This window comes from Capricornis sumatraensis, chromosome 3 (genome assembly GCF_032405125.1).
Source record: "Capricornis sumatraensis isolate serow.1 chromosome 3, serow.2, whole genome shotgun sequence".
Classification (NCBI taxonomy): domain Eukaryota; kingdom Metazoa; phylum Chordata; class Mammalia; order Artiodactyla; family Bovidae; genus Capricornis; species Capricornis sumatraensis.
The window spans coordinates 176,812,368-176,831,228 of NC_091071.1; positions in this window are offsets into that span (position 1 = coordinate 176,812,368).

Sequence of the window (18,861 nt, forward strand, 5' to 3'; positions counted from 1 at the left end):
CCTGGGGCCAACTTGCCGAGTGGTGACAGCTGCCCTCAGGCGACCGGGAAGGTCGTTAGTGCTCTGTTGAGTGGGCTTGCGTAAGCACTTGGAATTCGTGAGGGATTTTAAGTGGTGATGCCCCCCACCTCCACCCACGTGTGCCCGCATCTGTTGGGCAGGGAGGAGCCCGGCCGTGGTTCCAGAGCCAGAGTTCCAGCCCGAGGCCCCTCTGTCACCTGCATCTCTGAGCCTGTGACTCTGCCCTCTGCCCTCTGCCCAAGACGGAGGGCGAACCAGGTAACCACTGGAGTTTGTAGTTTGCAAAGATCTTTCTCCTTTGTCGAGTTTACTGCTCACAACAGCACCTCCACTCACTGACGCACCACCCTTTTCCTTTCCTAGAATCTGGCTCAACCTGCCATCGTCTCATCTTGCTCAGTTATTTGTTTACTTACGGATCAACTCTCCCCTCAACTGGAGCCTGAGCTCCAGGAGACTGGGGAGCAGTTGTTGGGGGTGGGGTGCATGCATGCTCAGTCGCGTCTGACTCTTTTGCAACCCCATGGGCTGTAGCCGCCCCCAGGCTCCTCTGTCCCTTGAATTTCCCAGGCAAGAATACTGGAGTGAGTTGCCATTTCCTCCTCCGGGGGATCTTCTAGACTCAGGGATCAAACCCATGTCTTCTGCGTTGCAGGTAGATTCTTTACCTCTGAGCCCCCTGGGGAGCCCCAGGGAGGGGGCGGGTGCTCAGTCTCATGTGCAGTTGTGGGGTCCACTCGCTCAGCCCTGTCCCCCTGCTTCCTGGACGAAGGCCGGGCACGTGTTAGAAACGCAGTGTCTGTTTGATGATCGAATGAGTAAAGACATTCATGAGAGAGTCTGTACATGAACCTGTACCCGCATTTGAAAGCCTAGGGAAGAGATTCAGAGAGCAGCCACTTCAGTGAGATGCCAGAGCTTGCAAGCGGCAGATCTGGACCCAGAACCTGACTCCCCGTTTCTTGGGATGGGGGCTCTGTTTACCGCCCTGCGGGCCGTGTCTGAGTCCAGCCAGCGAGGCGGCAGCGCACGGTGATGGAGCCCTTACCGCATGTTTGGCGCCGAAGATCTGCAAGAAAGAGACAAACTCCATGACTGGAAGGAGCTTGTGTGCAGGCAGGGAGACAGTCCATGAAATATTCAGAAAGAAAGATACACTCGGGTAGCGACAAGTGCTGTTACACCTCTAAAATAAGGCCACTCACTACGGAATGAGGGCGGCAGTGGGAGGTGGATGGCTCCTTCAGTTGTGGAGGAAGGCCTCTCGGCGGGGGGTGGCATCTAGCCGGAGGAGGGTAGGGGGTTCTTGTCCCACGGGAAATGAGTCTGGCAAGGCCTGGCCATAGGGTGAGGGGCTCTCCTGCTCCTTTAGTTGCAGGGGGGAGCCTTCAAGCAGACGGTGATCAGCTCAAATTTTCCTTTAGAAAGAAGACTCTGGCCCCTGCCCAGAGAAGCTGGGGAGCAAGGGAAGAGAGAGGGGCAGCCGCTGGTAGGCTGTTTCCGTCGCACTGGGGAGAAGTGGCCGTTGTGTGGCTCAGGAGCTGGGGCAGAGTGTCAGACGCTGGGCGTGCTTGGGAGGTGAACTGACAGAACCTGCTGTCGGGGTCAGTGTGAGGCCTGGAGGCCAGGGAGGCTGACTCTGACATCGTGGGTCTGAGCATCCGTGAGTAACCGTGTGTCTACGAGCTTGTGCGCATAGAGGCGCACAGACTCTGTGGTCACAGCAAGAGCCTGGATGAGCCGTGCTGGGTTTGAGATGCACATTGGACTCTCAGGGGCGGGGGGAGGGGGTGCGGTCACATGAACACACGCATATTGGTGTCTGGAGCTCAAAGGGCTGCAGGGAGAACTGGGGAGTCTCTGCGGGGAGAAGTGAGGAGTGGGCAGTGCTCAGGCGGTATTTAGAGCCCTGAGCTTTAAAACAGGAGCACCCAAGGAGAGAGGTTAGAGACCAGGGCAGAGGTGCAGACAGGGAGCGGCCTGGTAGGCAGCCTAGGTTAGCCCACGCAGGAGCGCAGACCTTCCCATCTCATTGGTGGAAGTGTGTGCTTGCGTGCATGCCAAGTTGCTTCAGCCATGTCCGACTCTTTGCAACCCATGGGCTGTAGCCCTCCGGGCTCCTCTGTCCATGGGATTCTCCAGGCAAGAATACTGGGGTGCCCCCATGCTCCCCACCAGGACATATTCCCAACTCAGGGATGGAACCCATGCCTCTGATGTCTCCTGCACTGGCGCACGGGTTCTTTACCACTAGCGCCGCCGAGGAAGCCCGGGTGGAAGTATTTCAGCCTGTTTCATGGAATGAGAAAGCATTATCAGTTCCGTTCTTCATGTCTCGGTTTCTCCATCAACAAACGGAAGGATGCAGGATCTGGATTTGGGCTTGTTGTTAAAAGATGATTCGCATGGCATTTCTTGGCCCAGGGCTGCCTCTCTAGCCAGTGACAGGCCTGACTCTACTACGGCTGTGGGATGCCCACAGCGATAGACCGCTGCTCTGTGTCAGTCCCCAAGGCCTGGGGACCGGGTCAGTCATTAGACAGAGCTGATCGTCAGGAGAAAATTTACGCTTCGTGCTCTGGAAAGGACCAGAAGACAAAGCAAGAAAGGGACATGGTGAGAAAGGAAGAGGGAGGCTTGCTGAAAGGAGACGGAAGAAAGAAGAGACGGGAAAGAAAAGGAGACCAAGAGAGAGACAGAGAGAGAAGGGGGAGAAAGAGGAAAGCGTGGGAAACGTGACTCCCTTCCGGTTTCTAGGGAGGCAGCACCCGGGTGATTGACAGCTCGAGGCACTAGGCCCTTTGGGAGGAAAGCAAGGTTGGATGGGCTGGAGCCCTGTGCCCAAGTAGCCCCACTGCGTGCAGCAGCCACACGACCTGGGGGCCCCTACCCGGTGGCTGCCTGGGGAGGGAATCCAGGGGGCAGCTGGGCACAGCAGAGGTGAGAGACCTGGACATGGATGGGATGGGGGCTCTCGGGGAGACCCAGGGGAGTTGGGGCCCCGTGGGTGTCGTAGAATTGTCACACATGTGCGAGGGCAAAGGCGATCCAGGCACCAGGAGCAGCAGGAACGGCAGGAACCATCCCTGGTGCATTTTCTGAGGGTGAGTGGAGAGCTACCGAGGCGTGGGCTGGCTGTCAGCATGTCTTGAGAAGCCCAGGCTCCGTCGAGCTGGGGGAGGACAGCTGCCTGCAGGAATCGTGGACTTCAGAGAGGGAGAAGGAAAGCAAACAGACTATAGCCAGCACTGGCCCAGCTTCAGAGGGGCCTTCCTCTTCCAACACGTGCAGCATCGTCATAATAACAGCGTCAGTGGAGGCCTCTGTGTTCCGGGCGCATCCAGACCGCTCCATCTGTAAGAACAATGAAAATCCTCATGATGCCTGAAGTAGATGGCATTGTTTTATTTTTGACGCTACTGTTTTTATCACCGTTTTATAAATGGTACTGAAACTAACTTGCCCAAGGCCAACACATCAGGGGATCTGGCTGCCTCACTTCCTCACCCCAAACCCTCAAAAAAGAATAGAGTTATCTAGAAGGAGGCTGCCTTAGATATCCCCCATGCCAGGGGTCCTCCACCTCCAGGATCTAATAATGCGTGATGATCTGAGGTGGAGCTGATGTAATAGGAATGGAAGTAAAGTGCACAACAAGTGCGATGCCCTCGAATCACCCTGAAACCATCCCTTCCTCCCCCACCCCCAGTCCGTGGGAAAACTGTCTTCCATAAAACTGGTCTCTGGTGCCAAAGAGATTGGGGATCATGGTCATGTATGGATGTGAGAGTTGGACTATAAGGAAAGCTGAGCGCCAAAGAATTGATGCTTTGAACTGTGGTGTTGGAGAAGGCTCTTGAGAATCCCTTGGACTGCAAGGAGATCCAACCCGTCCATCCTAAAGGAAATCAGTCCTGGGTGTTCATTGGAAGGACTGATGCTGCAGCTGAAACTCCACTCCTTTGGCCACCTGATGAACTGACTCATTTGAAAAGACCGTGATGCACACACACACACACACACACACACACACACACACACAGCGCAGATAACTCTGACTACGAAATAAAAGATCCCCACCTAGTGGTCATTTGGCCACAGTGCAGACACTCCATCCCAAAGGCCCATTAACGTTTCCTTCATTCACTGAAGGACTGTTAGTTGAGCACGTACTCTGTGCCAGCATTTGTACTGCATCCTGGGGACACTGGGAGGGACAAGACAGAAAAAGCCTCAGTCTCACATAGCTTACACTTTGTCAAGGAGAGACAGACACAAACAAGTAACAAGAGGAGTGAGAGATGTGAAAAGTACGGGGTATCAAACAGACGGGGATGCGAGGGAAAGTGGCTGGAGAGGTTTAGCTGGAGTGGTCGGGGGGAGCCTCTCTGAAGAGAGGAAATCTGACCAAGACCCAGAGGTGGGATGCCTCCAGCCACTCAAAGATCCTGGAGAGAAGTGTTTCAGACAAAGAAACTAGCAAGTGCAAGTGCAAAGGCCTGGGACAAGACCAACCAGAGCACGTAACCCAGAGAGGCCAGCATTCCTGGAGCAGAGGGAAGGCGAGAGTGCAGGGCTGTGGGGGTGGAGAGGTGGGCAGCGGCCCCATTACGGCAAGCCCATGGCAAGGACTTGGGAAGTCTTGGTTCAAATAGAAACCACAGCAGGGCTTTCAGCAAGAGTGAACCTCGTTCATTCCGAGACAGTCCCTGTTTACTTCCTTCCATTAGGGCGGGAGAGCTGGTGATGGCAGGGGCTGGGGTCATGGCCAAGAAGATGGGGAGAAGAGGGCAGAGCATGAAATATTTTAACGCAGAGACATCCATGGAACTTTGGGTGGATGGAGTGTGGAAGTGAAAGGAAGGCAGGAACCAAGGTTGGCTGCTAGCTTTCTGGCTTGGGTTGGAGGTGGTACCAATTCTTAAGCTGAGAGTATGGGTGGAGGGCCAGATCAGTGGGTAGGGCAGGGGCACTTACTTCAAGGGCTTCCTTTGGGGCATCTTATACTGGAGATGCTACTGATTTCCACGTGAGATGCCAGGTAGGCTGCTGGAAATAGGAGCTGAGTTCTGGGAAGATGGGCTCTGTGTCCTTGCCCTGGGAGCTGCTTGGGGGCACTAACTCAGGGCTCCCCCCACCCACGTGCAGCCCACACCTGCCCCTTCTCCTGTTTCTTTCCAGGTGTCTCTTCAGGGCCTGTCCAGCTGTGATGGTGGAAGGGCTTGAGATGAAGGAGAAGGACTCCCAGTTCCTTTTTCCTTTCAATTTTCAACCCTTGACCCCTTGCCGCGAGCTCCCAGTTCTCCCCAACCTTAGAACCACACCCTGGGGGTGGCTGGAAGCCCCCCCGTGACCCTCTGTCTCCCTGCAGGTGAATGTGCCCTTGGTCCTGGCGTCAGCTGCCTCTGTGGGCTGCGGGCCTGCGAGTGTGACACTCAGTCTGCCTACTGCTTCAAAGAGAACCTGCCCACCTACGAGAAGAACTTCAAGCAGCTCTCCAGCCGGCCCCACTGTGGCAAGCACAAACTCCAGTGCTAGCGAGGCCACAGCGTCCCTGGTCAGGCCCAGGGTACTCCTTTGTCACTTGGCATCAGAGGGCTGGAGATAAAATGTGCAAAAGACAGAATCTGGGCCTTCAATTGAGGGAGACAGACCATAAATATAAATAAACGATATGTTCCAACCACAGTAAGTGCTAAGAAGCTATAAACCAAAGTGACGAGGTAGAGAGATGTCCCGTACCCCCATCCCAGGAAGATTCCAAAAGGGGAGATGGCCCTGGCATCTGCCTTAAGTGCCCCCTTCATCCCCACCCCAAGATCGGGATGCTGGGCAGACTTGGGTACCAGACCCACATCCCAGATCCAGCTGGAGCCAAGGTCTTGGGCACATGCCAAGGCCCCGAGAGGTGCACCTGGACTCTTCTCTCGTTTTGCTGGAGTTCTGCCTTCTGAAAACCTCAAGGTAGGAAAACATCAGTGCTGTTCTCACCTCTCGGGAGACAGAGCCTGGGAACATCCACGCCCACGGCTGCCACCGGATGTCACGGCCAGGAAGACGCCAAGGCAATGGAGAGAGAGTGAGGGCAGGCGAGTCAGGGGTATCCAAGGTTGCTGGTCACGTTTACAAGCCCCTGGTCACGAGGCATAAATTCTAATAAATATTAAAGCGAACCAGTCTGGGCGGACTCTGATCATTCTGACACCCAGCTTGTAGGGGAGATTGCAAAAATGACCACAACTGGAGATTTCCCCGGGATCCAGTGGTTAAGACTCTGCCTCTCAATGTGGGGAATGTGGGTTCGATCCCTGGTCAGGGAACTAAGATCCCAAAAGCCACAGGGTAATTAAGCCCGTGTGCTGCAACTAAGACCGGAGGAAGCCAAATCGTTAAAAAACAATAGTAAAGAAGACTCTGGTTAAAAAAAAGCCACCGCTGTTCTCACCTCTCTGTATCCTCACCTCTCAGTCTGCTGTTCAATTGCTTAGTTACCTCCGACTCTCTGTGACCCCATGGGGTGCAGCGTGCCAGGCTTCTTTGTCCTAATGCTCAGCTTTTCCCATCAAGAGGTAGAGTCTGTTTCCCCCGCACTGTGAATCTGAACTCTGAACTGATCTTGTGACTTAGTATGGTCCATAAAACATGATGAAAGCGGTGGTCCACCAGTTCCCCCTCGAGGACTCAGGAGGCCCAGTGCACACCCTCTTTCAGAACTCTGCCACTGCCAAGAGAAAAAGCCCAGGGCAGCCTGCAGGAGGAGGGAGGTGAGGGTCAGGGTCATCCACCCAGCTGTCTGGGCTGAGACCTCAGACCTGTGAGAGCGCTCGGCAAGGATCAGCAAAGCCAGCTCACAGGTGACCACAGACCCAGAGAACCTCAGTGAAGCCAAAAGAACCGCCCAGCTGAGCTCTGGCGAAGCCATCACCTTGCAGAAGTGCAAGCTAAATAAAGGCCCTGTTAACATTAAGTTTCGGTGTGGTTTGTCATGCGGTCTAACTCACTGATGTACTTGGTCCTCAGTCCCTGAGGCTCAGCACTGTGACACGCCTGGAGGCACCAGTAACAGCCTGGCGTGCCCCTGCCCCTTACCTGAGGGCTTGGGAGGAGAAGAGCAGGTGCTGACTGATGGGGAGACAGTGGCAGACTTTATCTTTAGGGGCTCCAAAATCACTGCAGATGCTGACTGCAGCCATGAAATTAAAAGAAGCTTGCTCCTTGGAAGAAAAGCTATGACCAACCTAGACAGCATATTAGAAAGCAGAGACATTACTTTGCCGACAAAGGTCCATCTAGTCAAGGCTATGGTTTTTCCAGTGGTCATGTATGGTTGTGAGAGTTGGACTATAAAGAAAGCTGAGCACCGAAGAACTGATGCTTTTGAACTGTGGTGTTGGAGAAGACTCTTGAGAGTCCCTTGGACTGCAAGGAGATCCAACCAGTCCATCCTAAAGGAGACCAGTCCTAAGTGTTCATTGGAAGGACTGATGCTGAACTTGAAACTCCAATACTTTGGCCACCTGATGTGAAGAACTGACTCATTTGAAAAGACCGTGATGCTGGGAAAGATTGAGGGTGGGAGGAGAAGGGGACAACAGAGGATGAGCTGGTTAGATGGCATCACCGACTCAGTGGACTTGAGTTTGAGTAAACTCCAGGAGCTGGTGATGGACAGGGAGGCCTGGCGTGCTGCAGTCCGTGGGGTCGCAGAGAGTCGGACACGACTGAGCGACTGATCTGAACTCAACTGAAAAATCCCCAATTGACCGAGGCTCAAGGCCGCACAGGTAACACGTGGAAGGACAGTGACTTGAGCCCAGCTGACTCTTCTCGCCCTAAGGTTCCCGCCGCAGGCTCATCCCAGAAAGAATCCAGTTCCGGAGAGGCCAGGGGGAAGGGTGCTGGAGGCGGCGGCTCCGGGATTTATGCTCTCGCCCTGGAGGGAAGCCGAGCTTCTGGTTTTGGTTATTGTTTGTTTTTAGTCGCTAAGTCGTGTCCAACTCTTTGTGACTCCATGGACTGTATAGCCTGCCAGGCTCCCCTGTCCCTGGGGTTTCCCAGGCAAGAATACGGAGTGGGTTGCCATTTCCTCCTCCCAGAGATCTTCCTGACCCAGGGATTGAACCCACGTCAACTGCATTGCCAGACGGATTCTTTACCGCCGAGCCACCAGGGATCAAGCCGCTAAGTTGCTGTGTGGTTTCATTCATTCACGCACTCACTCAATGCCCAAGTGTCCAGTGTGCCAAGTGAGACAGGGCTGGATGCTGGGGGTTCAGTGGGAATAGGAGGCCTCCCTCCCCCTGACACCTGAAGCTCACAGCTGAGCTGGAGAGGTGAAGAGTGGGGCACCCAGAAGCAGGCACACCTGCGGGTACCCTATCCAGACCTGCTGGGGAGCAGAGACTTCTAGACCTGAACGTGAGTTGGGAGTAGGCCAGGCAAGGCAGAGAGAAGGGAGAGGGCATGAGGCATGAGGCAGAGGGAATGAGCAAAAGCCAGAAGGAGATAAGCGGGGAGGCTGAGGCCGGGAGGCCAGGGGTGAAGATGCAGGCAGGAGTGGAGATGGAGGGGGTGGGAAGCAGTGAGCGAGGGGGCTAGGGAGAGGGCCAGGGTCTCCTGTGAAGGGCCCTGGAGTGAGGACCATCACACACAAGCCCCCTTACTTTTTCTGGGCCCCAGGCTCCTTATCATAATGAAGAACCAGCATTTGTGTACACCTGACCCTTCCTGAAGCCCCTTTTCACCTGTCCTCGTGTTGTTGGTCAGCAGCAGAATCTCAGGACATATTCATCCCCATTTCATAGATGGAAACAGAGGGTCTGAGCCAGCTCGTGGGGCTGAAATGGGAACCCACGTCTTCTGATTCTAACTTTCTTGTTCCCCATCCCCTTTCTCACAATGAGGGGGTTTTCAACGGGTTGCTCTCTGAGGCTGAGGTTCTGGAGTTGGGGTTCAAACCCTGCTTCTGTTGCATGACCTTGAGTAACTAACTTGGCTTCTCTGGGCCTGTTTCCTCCTTCTAGAAACAAAGCTATGAATGGCCCCCACCTCATAGGGTTGCGAGGAGATTTAGCTGAGTTGGCACACACAGAGCTCTGAGCCCAGTGCCAGCTGCAGTAAGTGCTTAATACACTTTGCTCTACTCCCTGGGCCCCAGCATCCTGAGACCCCAAACCGCCAGCCTGGGGGCGAGAGTGCAGCAGGATTCCAAGCTGGTGCACACGCCCCTGCCTCCCCATGAGCAGCTTTGCTGGTTGTCACAGCTGGCGGCATCAGCTGCTCGTTAGAAGCCGTAGCCAGGGAAGCTGACAGCAGTGTTGCTGTGCCAGCCTCCGGGGAGGACAGGGCCGCCTCCCTGCGTTCACGGTGGGCCCTGAGCGTGGAGAGCTGGGCAGGCTGGGTGAGGTCAGAGACGGGCAGGCGTTGGGTGCCTGGCCGTGGATCCAGGGTGCCAAGCTACCTCCTTCCTTTTCCGGCTGCCTCTCCGTCATCCTTCCCCTCCCTGACCCCCAGCAGCCTTGTGCAGAGAGCCAGATTTTCTGGCTAAACCACAGCTTTGCTCTGCAGGTTTCCATTTGCCAGAGAAGGTCACAGGCCATCCATCCCCACCAGCATCTTCCTTCCTTCCACCTGCCACCCTTTGCTGACCTGGCCATCGGGACCTCTGTCCCAACACGCAGCCCAGGGCCCCAGTCTCCAGCGCTGCCTTTCCAGTCTCGACACCAGGCCTTGTGCTAGGAGCATTCACCTCCGTGGCCTCGTGTGGTTCTCAGACCCCACGATGCTCGTCATTATTACCCTCATTTTACAGAAAGGGGAGATGGAGACTGGGAGGGGTGGGTGACTAGCCCAAGGCCAAGTGGCCCTTGAACGGCAGAGCCCGCGTCGAGCCTGGTCCGCTCCTTGTGAGATGTGGTGTTGATGGCGATGATAAAGTGCAGTGACAGTGACGATTTCCTAGTGCTCTCTTGGGCATTGCCAGCCTGGGCAGCATCTCTCACTTTGGGTTCAGACCCAGAGGGGCAACAGGTGTGGAGCAAAGCCTACAAGGTAACCGATTGCGATCCATTGTCTTCCCTGGTGGCTCAGACGGTAAAGAATCCAGCTGCAAGGCAGGAAACCCGGGTTCGGACCCTGGGTATCAGGAAGATCCCCTGGAGAAGGGAATGGCTACTTACGGCAGTATTCGTGCCTGGAGAATTCTGCGGACAGAGGAACCTGGCGGTTAACTGTGCATCAGGTCACAGTCTGACCCAACTGAGCTATTAACATCATCATCTATCATGACCACTAGGTGTCACCCAAGCTCTAGAAAAGCCTTGACGGCCACTCCCCGAAAGGGTCTGAAGAACGGGAGTGAAAGTGGAAGGCTGACCCAGCTCCGGGCAGAGATGATGTAGAAAATCAGACGAAAGTTAAAGTTCTGAAAGTAGATTTTGTTAACTATCGCAACAAGGGGAGACAGTATAGAACTGGGCTCAGTTTTTCTGCTTCTTTTCCCATTTATTTGGCTGTACAGGCCTTAGCTGCGGCAGGCAGGAGCTGCAGTCTCAGCTGGGCATATAGGGCTCTTTAGCTGTAGCATGTGGGATCTAGTTCTCCGTCCAGGGGTCGAACCCAGGCCCCCTGCGTTGGGACCGTGAAGTCTTAGCCACTGGACCACCAGTGGAAGTCCCTGGGCTCAGTTATTAACAGAACAAAGAAAAAGTGGGGATTTCTAACTAAGCAGAAGGGTGGGGGGAATCAGTGGATAGAAACTTGCTAAGAGAGTAGAGGGATTTTACTAAACTGACCTAGCAGGATTCTTGCTAAAGACAGGTCATGGTGATCAGATATCACCTGTTAGCTGAGTGGGGGGTGGGGGTGGAGGGGGGGAGGTCGGGTGAGAAATTTGATCAGATATTGAGGAAAAGCGGGAATCTTCACTAAACTGATATAGCATGATTCTTGCTAAAACCCTTTCCAGTATTCCTGCCTGGACATTGCCCTGGACAGAGGAGCCTGGTGGGCTATAATCCATAGGGTCACACAGAGTCAGACATGACTGAAGACACTTACCTTGCATGCATCGCTAAGACACAGGAATGATGCAGAGATGGACGCAGAAGCCCGCAGGTGGAGGGCGAGTTGAGAAAAGGTCTCAGAGGAGCTAGACTGAAGCTTGCTTGAGGAGAGAGTCTTTGCCATTCCCTCCTCTTGTTCAGGGAAGGAGGAGATCTTCTTTCTCCTGAACCGTATGAGTTCTGAGAAATGGAATATTTCCTGCCAGATCAGTAAACAAAGGATGTCTGCCGGGGTCCAGCCCCAGTGGATCCATGGTGATTTGAAGGGGAGACGGATAGGCAAGGAAAACGTATGTATTTAGAAAATATAAGATTAGATTAGGAAGAAATAGTATAGTAGGAAATTTAGGTGGAGAAAAAGAGGCTGAATAACTTGGTTTACGGGGAAAACCAATAAAACCTCGCGACAAGAGGTTTGCACCATCTACGTTAGGCCACCGGCGCCCACTTGAATATCGAAGGGTGCCTCACCTTAGCCTCCCTTTCGCCTGGATCTTAGCAGCCAGGGCAAGTAAGTATACGTGGTGAGCCTCCCCGCTCCAGATGGGAATTCAGCTGAAAAAGGGGAGAAAAGAACGACATGGGGAAGCCCAGCATCGGTGCAAGACTCCAAAAATTTTATTTTTCAAAGTCAGTTTATATACTCCAAGTTGTACATAAAGAAATAGTGGAATATGCAGAGTTATGCAGGGGCAGCAGTCCTGACCCTCATTGAAACGAACAAGGCTTTCTTTTTGCATAGCCTCCTGTATACAAAAGGTCTCAGGTGGTTTTACATTATCTTCTGGCCAAGAGGCCTGTTAACATTTTTATGGCTCTTTTCCTGGATAATTGTTGAGAAAACTCCTTTTCCCTGGAAGTGTTTTTTCTTTACTCTGCATCACCCTCAAAGTACTAAATAGTTGCATTCCTGTAGAACAAAGGTGCAGTGGGTTGTAACACAGAAAGTACTTAACTCAAAGACCTAATGTTGCTAATACCAGGTCTACCACCTGTTTTTCTATATACCAACTATCTCTACAAATAAAAGATGTGAAAATTTGGCAGCAAGTATTGGCTCAACAAATGAAACCTTTCATCAGTCCTATTCTAATGATTTTGACTCCTCAGAAGCCCCTACATTCCTAGGATGTTTTAAGCTTCCTGTGCTTCCTGTGGTCAGGAGGCCTCAAACAATCACATGCACAGCTGTACGAGTCCTGCAGGCAGGCTAGAAAGCCATCAGAGGGGTTTTTGGATTGAAACACCCTTTCAAATGCAGAAGACTAAAGCCCAGAGATGACTTTTTCCAGAGTGTGTCAGAAGAGTGGAAAAGCAGAGTACAAAGGCCGGCAGACTTCGGTTTTGGGGTACATGCTCAGGAAATACCAGGGGAAAACCTGAGATCTGACTCACCTTGCCCATCAGATCTCTGTCACATGACCTTGTCACGAATGGGATTCTTCACGCTGGCTCCCGGCAGATGGCACAGTCATCGGTGATTGCAGCCCCCGAGGATGGTGAGCCGGTGAGCCCTAAGGGAACTCTGAAGGAAAGAATCCCTGCCATCTAGCAGCCTTCAGACTGCAGCCACTCCTGAGGTGAGCCCTGGGGAGACTCAGGGTGTGAAAACACAAGACGCTAGACCCAATAGGTGAGGGACACATGGAAGGAATGATTTCAGTGTGCCCAGACTCTTGCATTTCTGCATACATAGAAAGGCACTAAATTCCTTAACTTGGGATACCTGGTTTTCATTCATTTACAAGACGATGGTGATGTTCCCCACTACCTGCCCTTTGTTGCAAAACTTCAATACAGTCCTAGCTCCTCTCCTTGCATTCTCAGAGCAGATTCTCAAAGCTAGATGAAGCGCTGTCTCTCAGACTGCAGTTCTCAGTTCAGTTCAGTCCAGTCACTCAGTCATGTCCGACTCTTTGTGACCCCATGAACCGCAGCATGCCAGGCCTCCCTGTCCATCACCAGCTCCCAGAGTTCACTCAGACTCACGTCCACTGAGTCAGTGATGCCATCCAGCCATCTCATCCTCGGTCGTCCCCTTCTCCTCCTGCCCCCAATCCTTCCCAGCATCAGAGCCTTTTCCAATGAGTCAACTCTTTGCATGAGGTGGCCAAAGTATTGGAGTTTCAGCTTTAGCATCATTCCTTCCAAAGGACACCTAGGACTGATCTCCTTCAGAATGGACTTGTTGGATCTCCTTGCAGTCCAAGGGACTCTCAAGAGTCTTCTCCAACACCACAGTTCAAAACCATCAATTCTTCGGCACTCAGCCTTCTTCACAGTCCAACTCTCACATCCATACATGACCACAGGAAAAACCATAGCCTTGACTAAATGGACCTTAGTCGGCAAAGTAATGTCTCTGCTTTTGAATATGCTATCTAGGTTGGCCATAACTTTTCTTCCAAGGAGTAAGCGTCTTTTAATTTCATGGCTGCAGTCACCATCTGCACTGATTTTGGAGCCCCCAAAAATAAAGTCTGACACTGTTTCCACTGTTTCCCCATCTATTTCCCATGAAGTGATGGGACCGGATGCCATGATCTTCGTTTTCTGAATGTTGAGCTTTAGGCCAACTTTTTCACTCTCCTCTTTCACTTTCATCAAGAGGCTTTTTAGTTCCTCTTCACTTTCCGCCATAAGGGTGGTGTCATCTGCATATCTGAGGTTATTGATATTTCTCCCTGCAGTCTTGATTCAAGCTTGTGCTTCCTCCAGCCCAGTGTTTCTCATGATGTACTCTGCATAGAAGTTAAATAAGCAGGGTGACAACATACGGCCTTGACGTACTCCTTTTCCTATTTGGAACCAGTCTATTGTTCCATGTCCAATTCTAAATGTTGCTTCCCTGACCTGCGTATAGGTTTCTCAAGAGGCAGGCTAGGTGGTATGGTATTCCCATCTCTTCCAGAATTTTCCACAGTTTCTTGTGATCCACACATTCAAAGTCTTTGGCATAGTCAAGAAAGCAGAAATAGATGTTTTTCTGGAATTCTCCTGCTTTTTCCATGATCCAATGGATGTTGGCAATTTGATCTCTGGTTCCTCTGCCTTTCTAAAACCAGCTTGAATATCTGGAAGTTCACGGTGCACATATTGTTGAAGCCTGGCTGGGAGAATTTTGAGCATTACTTTACTAGCATGTGAGATGAGTGCAATTGTGCATTAGTTAGAGCATTCTTTGGCATTGCCTTTCTTTGGGATTGGAATAAAAACTGACCTTTTCCAGTCCTGTGGCCACTGGTGAGTATTCCAAATTTGCTGGCATATTGAGTGCAGCACTTTCACAGCATCATCTTTCAGGATTTGAAATAGCTCAACTGGAATTCCATCACCTCCACTAGCTTTGTTTGTAGTGATGCTTCCTAAGGCCCACTTGACTTCACATTCCAAGATGTCTGGCTCTAGGTAAGTGATCACACCATCTGTGTGGATCACAATACACTGTGGAAAATTCTGAAAGAGATGGGAATACCTGACCACCTGACCTGCCTCTTGAGAAACCTGTATGCAGGTCAGAAAGCAACAGTTAGAACTGGACACGGAACAACAGACTGGTTCCAAATAGGAAAAGGAGTACGTCAAGGCTGTATATTGTCACCCTGCTTATTTAACTTATATGCAGAATACATCTTGAGAAATGCTGGACTGGAAGAAACACAAGCTGGAATCAAGATTGCAGGGAGAAATATCAATAACCTCAGATATGCAGATGACACCACCCTTATGGTGGAAAGTGAAGAGGAACTAAAAAGCCTCTTGATGAAAGTGAAAGAGGAGAGTGAAAAAGTTGGCCTAAAGCTCAACATTCAGAAAATGAAGATCATGGCATCCGGTCCCATCACTTCATGGGAAATAGATGGGGAAACAGTGGAAACAGTGTCAGACTTTATTTTGGGGGGCTCCAAAATCAGTGCAGATGGTGACTGCAGCCATGAAATTAAAAGACGCTTACTCCTTGGAAGAAAAGTTATGACCAACCTAAATAGCATATTCAAAAGCAGAGACATTACTTTGCCAACTAAGGTCCATTTAGTCAAGGCTATGGTTTTTCCTGTGGTCATGTATGGATGTGAGAGTTGGACTGTGAAGCAGGCTGAGTGCCGAAGAATTGATGGTTTTGAACTGTGGTGTTGGAGAAGACTCTTGAGAGTCCCTTGGACTGCAAGGAGATCCAACCAGTCCATTCTAAAGGAGATCAGTCCTAGGTGTCCTTTGGAAGGACTGATGCTAAAGCTAAAACTCCAGTACTTTGGCCACCTCATGAGAAGAGTTGACTCATTGGAAAAAACTCTGATGCTGGGAGGGATTGGGGTCAGGAGGAGAAGGGGACAACCGAGGATGAGATGGCTGGATGGCATCACGGACTCGATGGACGTGAGTCTGAGTGAAGTCCGGGAGATGGTGATGAACAGGGAAGCCTGGCGTGCTGCGGTTCATGGGGTCACAAAGAGTCGGACACGACTGAGCGACTGAACTGAACTGAAGATCTTTTTTGTACAGTTCTTCTGTGTATTCTTGCCACCTCTTTTTAATATCTTCTGCTTCTGTTAGGTACCTACCATTTCTGTCCTTTATCGAGCCCATCTTTGCATGAAATATTCCCTTGGTATCTCTAATTTTCTTGAAGAGATCTCTAGTCTTTCCTATTCTATTGTTTTCCTCTATTTCTTTGCATTGATCACTGAGGAAGGCTTTCTCATCTCTCCTTGCTGTTCTTTGGAACTCTGCTTTCAAATGGGTATATCTTTCCTTTTCTCCATTGCTTTTTGCTTCCCTTCTTTTCACAGCAATTTGTAAGCCCTCCTCAGACAGCCATTTTGCTTTTTTGCATTTCTTTTTCTTGGGGATGGCCTTGATTCCTGTCTCCTGTACAGGGTCATGAACCTCTGTCCATAGTTTATCAGGCACTCTGTCTACCAGACCTAGTCCCTTAATTCTATTTCTCACTTCCACTGTATAATCATAAGGGATTTGATTAAGCTCATACCTGAATGGTCTAGTGGTTTTCTCCACTTTCTTCAATTTCAGTCTGAATTTGGCAATAAGGAGTTCAAAATCTGAGCCAAGTCAGCTCCTGGTCTTGTTTTTGCTGACTCTATAGAGCTTCTCCATCTTTGGCTGCACAGATTCTGATTTCAGTGTTGACTATCTGGTACTATCCATGTGTAGAGTCTTCTCTTGTGTTGTTGGAAGAGGGTGTTTGCTATGAACAGTGCATTCTCTTGGCACTGTGAGGCAGCTGCAATAGTGCAGAAGCATGGCTGAAAGGAGCTACCCCATGTCCAAGGTCAGGGGCAGTGACTGTGCTATGCTGGAGCAGCCATGAGGAGATACCCCACGTTGAAGGTAAGAGAAACCCAAGTAAGACAATGGGAACTGAGAGAGGGCATCAGAGGGTGGACAGTCTGAAACCACAGTCACAGACAACAGGCCAATCTGATCACACGGACCACAGCCTTGTCTAACTCAATGAAACCAAGCCATGCCGTGTGGGGCCACCCAAGACAGGTGGGTCATGGTGGAGAGGTCTGACAGAATGTGGTCCACTAGAGAAGGGAATGGCAAACCACTTCAGTATTCTTGCCTTGAGAACCCCATGAACAGTATGAAAAGGCAAAATGATAGGACACTGAAAGACGAACTCCCCAGGTTGGTGGAGATCAGTGAAGAAGTAACTCCAGAAAGAATCAAGGGATGGAGGCAAAGCAAAAATAACACCCAGCTGTGGATGGGACTGGTGATGGAAGGAAGGTTCAATGCTGTAAAGAGCAATATTGCATAGGAACCTGGAATGTCAGGTCCATGAATCAAGGCAAATTGGAAGTGGTCAAACAGGAGATGGCAAGAGTGAACGTTGACATTCTAGGAATCAGCGAACTAAAATGGACTGGAATGGGTGAATTTAACTCAGATGACCATTATATCTACTGCTGCAGGCAGGAATCCCTCAGAAGAAATGGAGTAGCCATCATGGTCAACAAAAGAGTCCGAAATTCAGTACTTGGATGTAATCTCAAAAATGACAGAATGATCTCGGTTCATTTCCAAGGGAAACCATTCAATATCATGGTAATCCAAGCCGATGCCCCAACCAGTAACGCTGAAGAAGCTGAAGTTGAACAGTTCTATGAAGACCTACAAGACCTTCTAGAACTAATACCCAAGAAAGATGTCCTTTTCATTATAGGGGACTGGAATGCAAAAGTAGGAAGTCAAGAAACACCTGGAGTAACAGGCAAATTTGGGCTTGGAGTACAGAATGAAGCAGGGCAAGGACTCATAGAGTTCTGCCAAGAGAACGCACTGGTCATAGCAAACTTTTTTCAGCAGTTCATTTATCAAATGATCATTTTTTTGTTCATTAGTGACCAGTGGAACCATCTGTTGAGACTTGGCAGTAAAGGGTATTTTCTGGATGGTGTGAAAGAACCATCAAACATTTAAACGAGGGGGGATTTCTTTGAAAAAAAAAAGAGAAAAGAAAAACAGAGATTAATGAGTAGAGCAATTAAACTTAGTTTCTAAGTCCAGAGGGCAGCCAACTGAGATGCTGAAGTTGAAGCATCTGTAGATGGTGAAGTGAGGAGGCAGTGGCAACCCGTTGGTCTTCCTGGTTTGCAGTTTGAAGCATCTCTGTTGATGGCACAGACAATAGTGTCACGGTCACATTTGTGTCTTGGAGAAGAGCATGGACACATCCAGCTTCAGGTCACAAGGCTTCTTTAGAAAGTTCCTATAAGTTTCTGGACAGTTGGGTTTAGTTCCCAGTGACTCCAAGTCAAGAGGGATGGGACAAAAATTGGAAACATTCATTTGAAGAGTTGTAGCCACATGTTTGGAGAAAACTAGAAGAATTAATAAAGTGTGCAGGATGGCAGAACCTGTTTGGGTTTAAAGGCAGATAACAAAGCATAAAGGCAAATGGAGTCTAATCAAGAAGTGAAAAATGGCTCAAAGACCATGAATAGGACTTTGATATAATCACCCGGGAGGCTGTAGTATGCTTTCCCACTGAAAGTGAGAGGTGTCGAATTTTTTAAAAGGCACAGTGTGAGAGATGCGAGTTAAGTTTTATTGGGGGCGAAATGCGAACTGTAGCGTCTGAAATAGTGCTGAGGAAATGCTCCAAAGAGTTAAAGAGGGAAGGCGTCAGAATATATGTGATTTTGGTGAAGGGAGTTATGCACCATCAAGCATACATTTTGACAAAAGGTTCCTGTTAGTCAAGAAGGTTGCTGTTTAGTTATGAGGCGCAGGCATGTCCATAAGTGATTTTAGCGCTTTTCTAGATATGAGAAGGTGGTAGAAATTGGGCTCATAAAATCTTCTCCTGAAAATATCTAGCTATCTGAAGACCTGTTCTGCCACTTTTTCCCAGAGCACAGAGAGCCTCATTCCTGAGGCTCATTTCCACCCTGAACTCCTTTCAGGGAGTGTTGAAAGTCTGCGGCTGCGGTGTCTAGTGACTTCCTTCTTATGGAAGCACATGGCAAGTGACAGTTTTTAGTTGGCAGAGATCCCAGGGTCCAGTGGTGAATCTGACTCCTCCATGTGAGTCACAGCTCCTAGCAAACCAGAGATGGGCTGTAATGTGGCCAAAACAGATTTTTATTCAAAAACTCTTGCAACAGGAGACAGTATAGATTTGGGCTCAATTCCAAATACGGTTTCGAATCTTCAGTTTCCTGTCCATTTCTCACCGGAGTATAGTTGCTTTACAATCTTGTGTTAGGGTCTGCTCTACAGCGCTGTGAAATCCTGACTTTTCTAAAGT